The following is a 10400-nucleotide window of genomic DNA, read 5'->3' on the forward strand; positions in this document are numbered from 1 at the left end:
TTTTTTTTTCCAGCTCTGACCCACAGATTAGATTTATATGCTATTGGATAGGTTAGCTTTTAAAAAAAAATGTGTTTTGCTTGCACTTTTGGCATGCACTCTAGTTTGGATTTTGGTTATGAGCAGAAAAAAACCCTTGCCTGAGAATTTCAAAGGGTAGCCACATGCCCAGGAATAGAGGGGTGCAAAGCCATCCGTGAACGATGACAAAACTGTCACCTTCAGGCCCCAGTTTCAGGTAGTAGAAAAACTCCCTCACTTCTTCTTCCCGTTAAATGAAGCTAGACCACAATGATTAATAAATGTCTCCGTATCTGTAGGTTTCTTAAATCATTTGGAGAATAGAAGCTTTTTTTTTTTTTTTTTTTTCTTCTATGTATTGAAGGTCTTTGGTCTTTTGATGAATAGATACTTGCAGTTATTTTTCTTAATTCTCATCTTTGAGTAGATCACCCATTGCTCTTGCCATTTTACTGCTAGGAGAGATCATGAACATGACCCCACATTGCCACTCTAAGAAAGACTAGGTATTTATGGGATGTAGCTTCAGATTTATACCATTTCTTACTTTTGGAGGGCTTACAAAGTACCTAAATAATGTAATGGGAAAAAATAATGTTAAAAGACTTGTTGAGGCAGGGGTAAAAAAATCCCCGCTGTCATTAAACTTCTACTAAAGAAGAAGGCAGCTTCTACTTTGGGATGTAGCATGAGGGAAGATACAGATATCCCACGTTCGTTTCTGAGCTGGATTCACTTAGTAATGCATTATATAGGTATATAGGTAGGGAAGTGGTGTTTTTTGCTGCTGTTTTGGAGCAATAAAGGAGATAAGCTTATGAAAGAAGCCTCTGGGTCTTAAAATAAAATGTAATAAGCATTCACAGTGCTTGCCAAACAGCTGTACTAAAACACTGCTCGAAATACAAGGAGCATTTTAACTTCAGCTTTCTGCTTTCTTTGTGATTTCAAGCCACTTCTATTCCAGAAGAATATTAGGCAAAATATTGCAAGGAAGAAAACACAGGAAAAAAATCTTTGTGGCAAGAATGAAATCATCCTTATCACATACGCTGATCAATAACATTTAATAGTATTTATCCTTAGGGATCCAACCTTGGGTTTGTTGTTATTTTTTGTTTGTTTGCCATGTAAGTTTTGCCTTTCAAGACGACTAATAATCTAAAGAAATGTAACATCTCAGAGCAAAATGCATTAGGAGAGCCCTGAGATGTTCAAAAGCACTTATGTTAGCTTAATTCAACTCCCATTTAGGGAAACAGACTTGTCCCATAGGAAGATGTTTTCGGGAACGTTATCCTGTCTCTTTACTTAGCCCTGTCAGAGCCAATATTGCTCCTGTAATGTTTTGCAACCATTGCAGGCAGTTGAGAGATGACAAATATTTCAACAGAGGTGTATTGAAAGGAGAATTTCAGGTAAATGGAATAGAATTACTTTAAACTGGAAGCAAGCCAGGCCACTTCTTTTAACATCTGAATTTATTCAAAGTGGAAGATAGAGGAGGTGTTTTATCTGCCTACAGAAATGAACAATTTTTTTTTWAACTTTTTTTTTATTGATTGATATTGGAGTAATATGCTAATATATTATCAGACAAATATCACCGAATGATAGTTGAACCTAACACAACCACACCATATGGGAAGAGACTAAGGATTTAGTTCCTGACATAGAGTTTTGCCATTTCCTCATTTTGAAAGAATATCTCTGGGAGCTTCTGAAAAAAAGATTCTGCTGACTGAAAACTAACCCTTGATTTCCCCTTGAGGTTTCCACACAGACTAAGCCTAAACCTGCCTAGCAAAAAAGAAAAGATGAAGAAATGAGATAGCTGAGCTTCAGAAGCTGGATTTTATTTCCAGTGTAAAACATTTAACACTTGCCAAGTTTTACCTACCTTAATGTCATTTACTCATTTAAGGTGTGGTTTTACAGTCACTGGGTGAGGGGACATGGGGAGAAATATTACCCAGGATACAGAATAATAATTGGGCAATTAAAATGTTTATTTGCCTTTTTGGGGGGAGGGGAGAGGGGTGCTTTGTGTGTGTGTTTGTGTTTTCTTTCTTTGCTTTTTTTTTTTTCGTTTTTCTTCTACCTTTCAGCTTCTACAGAGTTTGTGAGAGAAGGGAGGGCACCCGGCCGGAGGTAGGTGTTCAGAGAGCCTTGTTCAAGGCCTTGGGCAAAGCAGTGATAGTGATCTCAGTAAAGAAAAAAAGTCAGCATTAACACACATCCCAGCAAGAACATGGGCCAGGGGAGGACCAGCCAGACAAGGGCAGCACCATCTCTCGATCAGTTCTTGACTATAGGGTCAATAGAGTATTTTTTTCACATCTTCTCTTCAAGGTTCAAGCCACCCATTTCTATGGGTGTCCAGACTCCATCTACCTAGGAAATGAGATAGGAATGGAGTTATTTGCACTAAGTTATGACCTTTGGTGCTATATCACTGAAGTGCATAAGCAAAAGTTTCTTCTGCCATTTGCTAAAACTCTTAGTTAAGTATTTGCAGTTACCAAAGATACCTTGCTTCAAGTTATCACCTACAGTTGGAGACCCAGGTACACCTGCATGGTTGTGCTTGAAGCCCTGCAACACAAGGGACATCTCACTGGGCAAGACATCAGTGTCACAACTCTAGTTGAATTTAGCACCCTCCATCTTCTTACCCCAACCACCGTTTCCATTCCCAGCTCGTTGTAGGAACTGTGGAATGATTCCTTATTTTGCTCAAGTCTGGAAACAGACAGAYAGGTAAGTGGGTGACACTTTGCCATGCTGTTCAGGCTATTGCATTTTGTTTCTAAGTTCACCTTTCATGTGTGTCTCTCTATGACTCTTGCCATGACTACGGCTTTGTTGAATACATTTCCATTTGCAGCAAAATCTCTCTTGCAACCATGCATAATTTCCATCGAAAGCCTCTATGTCCCAATTATGTAGAATTATGTTTTCCCTGCATGATCAAAAAAAAAAAAAAAAGAAAAAAAAGGAAGGAAAAAAGAAAAAAAGGATTAGGTGCTATGAATGAAGAGGTTTTAAAATATAAGCTGCAAAATGGAGCAATCTGACTGGATAACAAAGACTTCCAAGAAGAGAAATTAACACAGCAAAATTCCCTGCTTGGAAATAATTAGCCCCATCAGCTTCCTTCATGTTAATTCATCCATGATGAAAGAGGACAGAAATAGCAGGAGGAAAAAAATAGAAAAATTACAAGGAATTGAGGAATTGCGCTTTACACAGATATTGGGAGCAGGCAAAGCCCCAGAAAATCTACAGGGTGACACAGTCAGGACAGCAGGAGCAAAGCAAGTATCTGACAAAACCTTTTTGGCTAATGACCAAGGCTGTGCTGTTAGGAGGGGTTAGAGGAAGAGAGAGAATCTCTGCGGCTGTGCAGATGAGTGGACAAAGGTTTGCATGTGACACCAGGGCATAAAAATATCTCTGCTCTCCTCTCCTTGCAGGAAAGGAAGATCAGCAGCACCAGGCATGACTTAGCTCCCTAATATAAGGTCTGTTCAGCCTCATTTGGCCATTCTGTTTTATTATTGATGTTGTCGTTGATGTTTTTGTTACTATTATTACTGATAGCATTATAACTGCTCTTTGAATGATTTSTTTTTATTGAAACCATATATATCAAAAAAAGCATAAGTTGTGCAGTAATTGCCACAAAGCAAGGCTTCCCACCAAAAATGTGCTTGGAAAACTTGAGTTTCAGCAAGCAAAACCAAACTAAATGTTCAGGAGAAGATGCACAGAGTGCTGGATCAGACAGCAAAGAAAACCTTTCCACCCTCAGCTTTCCATCCTCAGTTTCTATCACTTTTTTTTTTTCTTCACTATTTCACACTTCTACTAATTTGCTTTTAGGCTATGTGTTAAAATCAGGATAGAAGAATAAACAGAAGCTAAATAAAACTGCTGTGACAAAACATAGAATCATAGAAACATATTACAAGCACTATGCTGTTACTTAGATTCCTTACACATATACATTTCAGACAGAGCAGAAAGAGACCAAATTAGATTCCTGTTTTTTTTTTTTTTTTTTTTTTTNAGACACTTTTACCTTGGATGAAACTGAGTATTGAGCAGTAACCAACATTTCTATGTAACAGCTACAACCTAGCATTCTAATATTAGATTTTTTACATTGTATCAATATGATGGACAGGAGTGGAAAGAGCTATTTTATTTTACTCTTATCAACCTGGACAATTCATGGCCAGGGACTGACAAAAAAAAAARKWAAAAAAAAATCCMTCAGACTGTAATAATTCACCATGTATTGACTGTAGACATTGTGATTTGCAATGGATTCAGAGAAGAAAAGCCATATTGTTTTGATAAATTGTACTATTTTATAATATTAATTTGATCTGCAAAATTCCTCTCATCTGGAGTAAAGCAGATTTTTCTTTGGGCACAAGTAAAATCTTATTATGTGTTCTCATTATCATTCATCATTATGGTAAAGGGTAAGATAACATTGTATTGTGCCTAGACTTTTACATTTTGAGGGAATGTAAAAGGCTATATGAATGGCTTATGAATCCATTGCAAAATAAAATTGACATCAAAGTGATTCAACTATGTAACATATTATTCTCACCCTGCAAAATTGAATTCTTACTGAAAAACACTTTCTCTCTCTTGCACTGGTGAGAGAAAAGAAGAATATCCCGTCTTTCTGCAATAAAGAGCATTTTCCCATGTTTTACAAGAGCAATTACAAGAGCTGTATTCATGAGCATCTGCTGATGAAATCTGCAAATTTTGGTCTTTGGTGCTTGATTAAAAATAAACCCAGCCCTTCCCCAAACATTTGGCGATGCTCTTCCAAAACAGAGACTTGTTGGTGAAACCCAAAACAGGGGAGACGAGCTGAGAAGGTGTTAATGGGGCTCCAGGGCTAGAAACAATTGCCATATATATTTTTAATGATCTGCCTAGCATCTGAGGCAAGGTAGCTAGACAAGTCAGTGACTGCCATGGAGGTCTGTGCAGCTGCAAAGACTGCGACATATCGCTTTGCTACCTATGCTCACTCTGTTCTTCTAGTTTATTTTAAAGCTGTTATTGAAAATAATACTCTCTAATGTAAATGAAATACCTTAAAAGAGTAGAAACTTCTGTGCAGAACCTTTCGTCCTGCCAGTCTTTATGGCATAGGGGGTCTCGTCTGTCCTGTTGCAGCTGGGCTGAAGTCACCACAGATATGTCTAGTGTGTGCTGGATAACTGTGCCTGTCAGCTACGGTTTTGATCCGCGTCTTTATTAATTCTGCTGGATGCTCCAGCAGTGCATGGCTCCAATTCTGTGCTTACGATGCCAGTAAAAAAATTTAATCTCTTAAATTAAGTTGCCCTCTGTAAAGTCGCCTTCAGTCTGCAATTTCCTTTGTCTTGGTGTCACTGGGAGCAAAATCTTGCCCTCTCCACAGTCAGCTGCAAAATACATATTGACTCCAGCAGGGCCAGAATTTCAGCCATTAATTTTGCAATCTTTCTTTAATCTTCTTAATTAATTTAATTCTGATATCATTATCTAGATTGCCCCATTCATTTAGCATCACAGCAGCTATCTCTCCATTCTCACTGGAAGGCTCAGGTAACTTTGCAAATGTTCCAGCTCTATCTCCCATTCCTACCTTTTGATCTTTGCTAACAACCTCCCTTTAATGTCTGCTTGGCGCAGCCTTTTATCAGGGAAAGCACTCCACCCTCTCTGGAAGAGGGGACACTTCTGGGAAATACTGCATTGGGAACCACATCTGTACATCTGCCTTTCCTAGGTAATCCTCCTGGCCTGTTCTGGCCCTACAGTCAGGGTACACATAGACTTTTCCAGCCAGTTTTAAAACCAGTTCAGCCAAATTAAATTCAAAACCAAACTGTGGGCAGATTTTTGGAAACTTTAACCAGGCAGCTTATTCCAGTTTTACCTAATTAACCTAAAGACCATGAATCTACACCTGAATCTCAGCTCAGAAATCAGGGGAGTTTCTTGTATTACAGCCTCTGGTTAGCAATTCTTATGCAGGTGATAAAATTGCTGTAAACCTGTAAAATTGCTGAAACAGTTTAGGTTGAAAAGTACATTTTATCAGTAGTCCGCTTAAGCATAGACAAGTTGTCTGCTCTGCTCCTTGTCCAGGATTATGCTGCTGCTTTGGAGCTGGAGGAGCCTAGATACAAACTTTGATCCCTGTTGCACCAGGACCCCCAGTCCATCTTATGCTCACGCTGCTATAATATCTTCCTAGGCAGAATAAGCTGCACATATATAATTGCATTTACACTTGTATGACTGTGCCCACACTGCACTGCTAGAACTCACTGGGTTTTAAAAGAGAGTAAACCTAGAGAAAATGACTTTTCTACATGAAAATCCTGAGACAAGTTAGGCTGTGAAATTACACAGTGATTTCCACCCGGCTGTATGCAATCCAGCCGTTTGGTCCCCCTAGGAAATGCCTGGAGCAGATCTCTATATGGAGTTACCTGGTGTTTACAGTTGGCCAGCATCAGATGGCTGGGGCATACTGGGGCATATACTCATGTGCATTCTCTCAGCGACCTGCCTGCATCTTCATCTCAGGGATTAGGAGAGTTCTTATTGCTGCACATGATTTTAAATGAGGTTTTTCAGCTTTCAAACGTGCTAGGTCTCTGCAGATCCCAACAGCTTCAACTCCAGTTGTGGGTGCTCAGCACATCTGAAAATCAGGCCAAAAACCTGCTCTGGCCTTTCTCTCCTGAAGCAATGATGGTTTCTGGATGAAAAGCTCTCAGAGAAAGGATAAATCTGGGGTAAGACAAATACAAGTGCACTGCCTGCCCTCTGCCATTTTTCTGTGTAACTTTAAACTCTGTGAYGTCCTCTGACCCTCAGGGGAGTCACATTTTCAGAAGCTCTCAGATGTCGGTGGATGCCAAGCTCAGATGACATTCAGCACAAATGGAAAATCCTTTCCTTCTGTCTCTCCTTGCATTTCAGGGTTTGTTTCTCCCTCTTAAAAACTCACCTGCTCCACTCTGATTTTCTCATTTCCATCCATTTGTACTCATTGTGATCATTTGGCAGCAGGACAAACCAAAGGTCAGCATGACTTCACCACCATGAGCCAGGAAAAAAGAAGAAAACATGTTCCTAGATCCCGAGGACAAAGCCTGGATGCTGGCAGGAAGGCAAATACCACTGTGTAGTATGTGTGCAGTGCCAGTTTGCTGGAATGATAGTCCATTTATGTGATGCTCTTGATATGAAGCACTATTTTTTATCCCCATCTCCACTGAGGTGAAGGCAAGCAGCGTGAAAACAAAAAAGCTTCTTTGCCAAATGATAGAAAGCCCTTTCCCTAGCACATGCTCAGGTTTGCTTAGACAGCATTTAAAGCTGGTGTGTTGCTATTAACATAGGTTGGTGGTCAATACCAACGTGGTGCCTGCCTCACTTCTCGTCTGGATGCTCAGTGGAGAGTGAGGAGACCTTAAACGTTGGTGCTGTGTGTTGGATTTTGAATAAAGGCAGTCTGTGGAAGAGCACTCTGGCAAAATGTGCTGAGGGGCCAATTTATAGTCTAGTCGAGTAGCTTCGTAGCCAAGTCTATCATGAGAATTTGTTATCAGCATACTGTTAGAATCACAGATCAATGCACTCTGATTTTGGCAAACCTAATTCAATTTGATGGGGAAGAACATGTTTGTATTTTCTAGACTCTGTAGTTTCCATCTCTTTGCATGTAATTTCATTTTTGATCTGTTTAACAGTGATTAAGGGATGTGAATCATGACATGGATGAGAAGTGAGCTGTGGTTATCCAACTTATTTAGTCAACCCCGTCTGTCACCTAATGCTGAGAGTGGGAGACAGGGAGGCAGGACTGCAGGCGCCGGCTTCCCAGTTGCACCAGTTTGAAGTCAGTGTGTTCTCACTCTATGACCACAGGCAAGATGCTTTGTATCTCCATGCCTCGTTTTGCATACCCAGGAAGTTAAATATAGTAACATACATATACCTTAGGGGTATTGCAAGACTTCATTGATCTTTAATGATGCTAAAGGGTTTCTTTCCATTCCCACTGCACAATGAAAAATGAATTATCATTGTCCATGGAAGGGACACAACCTGACACTCGCTACCTGTCACGAGTGCTGTGGTTACTCTGATTTTTCCAGTAACATGCAATTGCTTAAATCTATTATCGATGCATCTAGGATACTACCTGTGGTGGTGTCTATCCGTTTATGAAGCTCAGGGCTTAAGTGGGACGCTCACTGGGACTAAGCTGGTTTGCTGGCGAGCAGCTTAGGAGAGACACCCACACCAGATCCCTCACTTTCCCTCCTGAACTCCTTTCTCCCAGGCTTGTGTAGTTTATTTGGTGTGTTTTAACCATTTTACCTATACACATACCACCAAAGCAAGTCTATCCCAGGAGGATCCTATGCCTCTTTGTATGGGAGAGACATCTTCATGGCAATGCTATGGACTTCTTGCAGCACTGTGTGCTGTGCTGGTCCTCATCTTTGCCTGCTACAGGGAAGATGGGGAGAAAGGGGTCTGCTTGTCACAGCTGAGGCCTCTGTCCAGGAGGGCAGAAGTCCAGGGCTGGACTTCAGCTGGATGAATCTCATCTCCTGCCTCTTAGGTAGCTTCTGGGTTGCTCTGTAAGAGGTGGGCAGCAGTAGTACCATCACCACCTGTGCTAAAAAGAGAAGTCTTCCATCTTACCTTTATGATCCCACTCCTGGGGCCTGACAGGACCCTGAGGGACCTTGTCCAAGTTTCTAAGGCCGCAGAGGAGCTTCCAGGGCTTGGTGCAGAGCAGAGCTGGGGCTTGCTGCCAGAAGTGGTGCAGCCCAGCTGTGTTACAGAGCCTATCGGTGTCACGCTCCCTCTAAAACTGCTCACATGAATGTTGTCTGTTTCATATAGATGGAGAGATTAGCATAAAGGAAAGCAAGGTAAACAGAAAGGGAAGGACCCTGGGGATACTGCAGGGGTTTATGCCAGCTTGGCTGGTCCAACCTGTTTATAAAGCCTGACACAGCTGCGGGTGCCAAAGAATAACTGACAAGTTCAACAGTTTCTGCTCTGCGATTCAGCAACAGGATCCTTGGGCAAATAGGGCAGGGCCCCAGCTTTCTTCCCAGGAGCTGAACATCTTGGGAAGAGGAAATTGGGCACAGAGGCTGTTCTCAGGGAGGCTGCTGCCATTTTTCCTCATTTTTCTGTGTCTTGCTAGGACATACAGTCCTGGTATGGTGCACAGCACTCATGTGGTATCTCCTGCAGCAAGCTCCACGATTCTCATCCTTCATCTGACATTATCTTCCCCGCTTGGGTTTTCTATCCCTACTTTCCATTTCCATTTCTTTCCCTGCTTTCCATTTCCTCTCCCAGGCTTTCAATTCCTGCTGTGATCTTTCACCCTCTGTGCAAAACAAACAAACTCAGTTCCTTCTCCCTAAGGGCTCAGCCAATGTCTTTTTTTTTTTTTCCCTTTGGAAATGTGCCTGGGACCTGGATGGGGTTTCCTTGTTGCCCTTACTTCTCCATGTGTATCCTCTTTCTCTGCTCTGGATAGTCACCACTGAGCAATTCTGAATTAGAGCCTTAAGGAACCTCCCTGTCCTTGAAACCTGCTCCCACTTCTTAGCTGAGCATCCTCCTTATTTATCCTTAGCTGAGCATCCACCTTTTGAGGTGGGATTCATTTTAGGGGTGCATTTTAGGGGCCTGGCATATAGTCTTCACTGAGAAGGTACGTTACAGGGTGAAGATGACTGACATGAAACAAATCATTTCTTGACCCACAGTATTTCTCTGTGCTCAATATAGCTATCAAGAGAGGTGCCAGTCTAAGTATATGGATTTCTGTGAAGAAGAAGAGACAGGTAGAATCTTGGTGACATGGTTCTATCAGAACAAAATTACGTATGTTTGTGGGAGTGGAACTGGTAATGGTGACAATTCTGCTGCTACGGTTCAGGATGGAGATGGACCTGAGCAGCGTAAAGTCTTCCCCTTCCCTTTGTGTTATATTCAACCCTGAGGGCACCCTGAAGACAGTGGATGGCTTCAGAAAACTTCCAATCCCTGTTTCTGCTTTATTATTGCAGCAGGTCCTTTATCTTTGAGCTCTGCGCCCACCAAAATCACAGGTGAATCATCATACCCTAGAAATGTATCCTGTCCCCATTTGGGACATTTGGGACATTGAGTGCATTTTCTTCTACATATGAGTATTTAAATTACAAGACTGGGGAGTATAAATAAATAATGCTAAGAACCATGGCCTTGTGGCCTTGTACCTTTTTTTTTTTTTTTTTTTTTTTTTTTTTTTTTTTTTGAGATCA

Source organism: Nothoprocta perdicaria, unplaced genomic scaffold, assembly GCF_003342845.1.
Source record: "Nothoprocta perdicaria isolate Ctin4 unplaced genomic scaffold, notPer1 scaffold_115, whole genome shotgun sequence".
Classification (NCBI taxonomy): domain Eukaryota; kingdom Metazoa; phylum Chordata; class Aves; order Tinamiformes; family Tinamidae; genus Nothoprocta; species Nothoprocta perdicaria.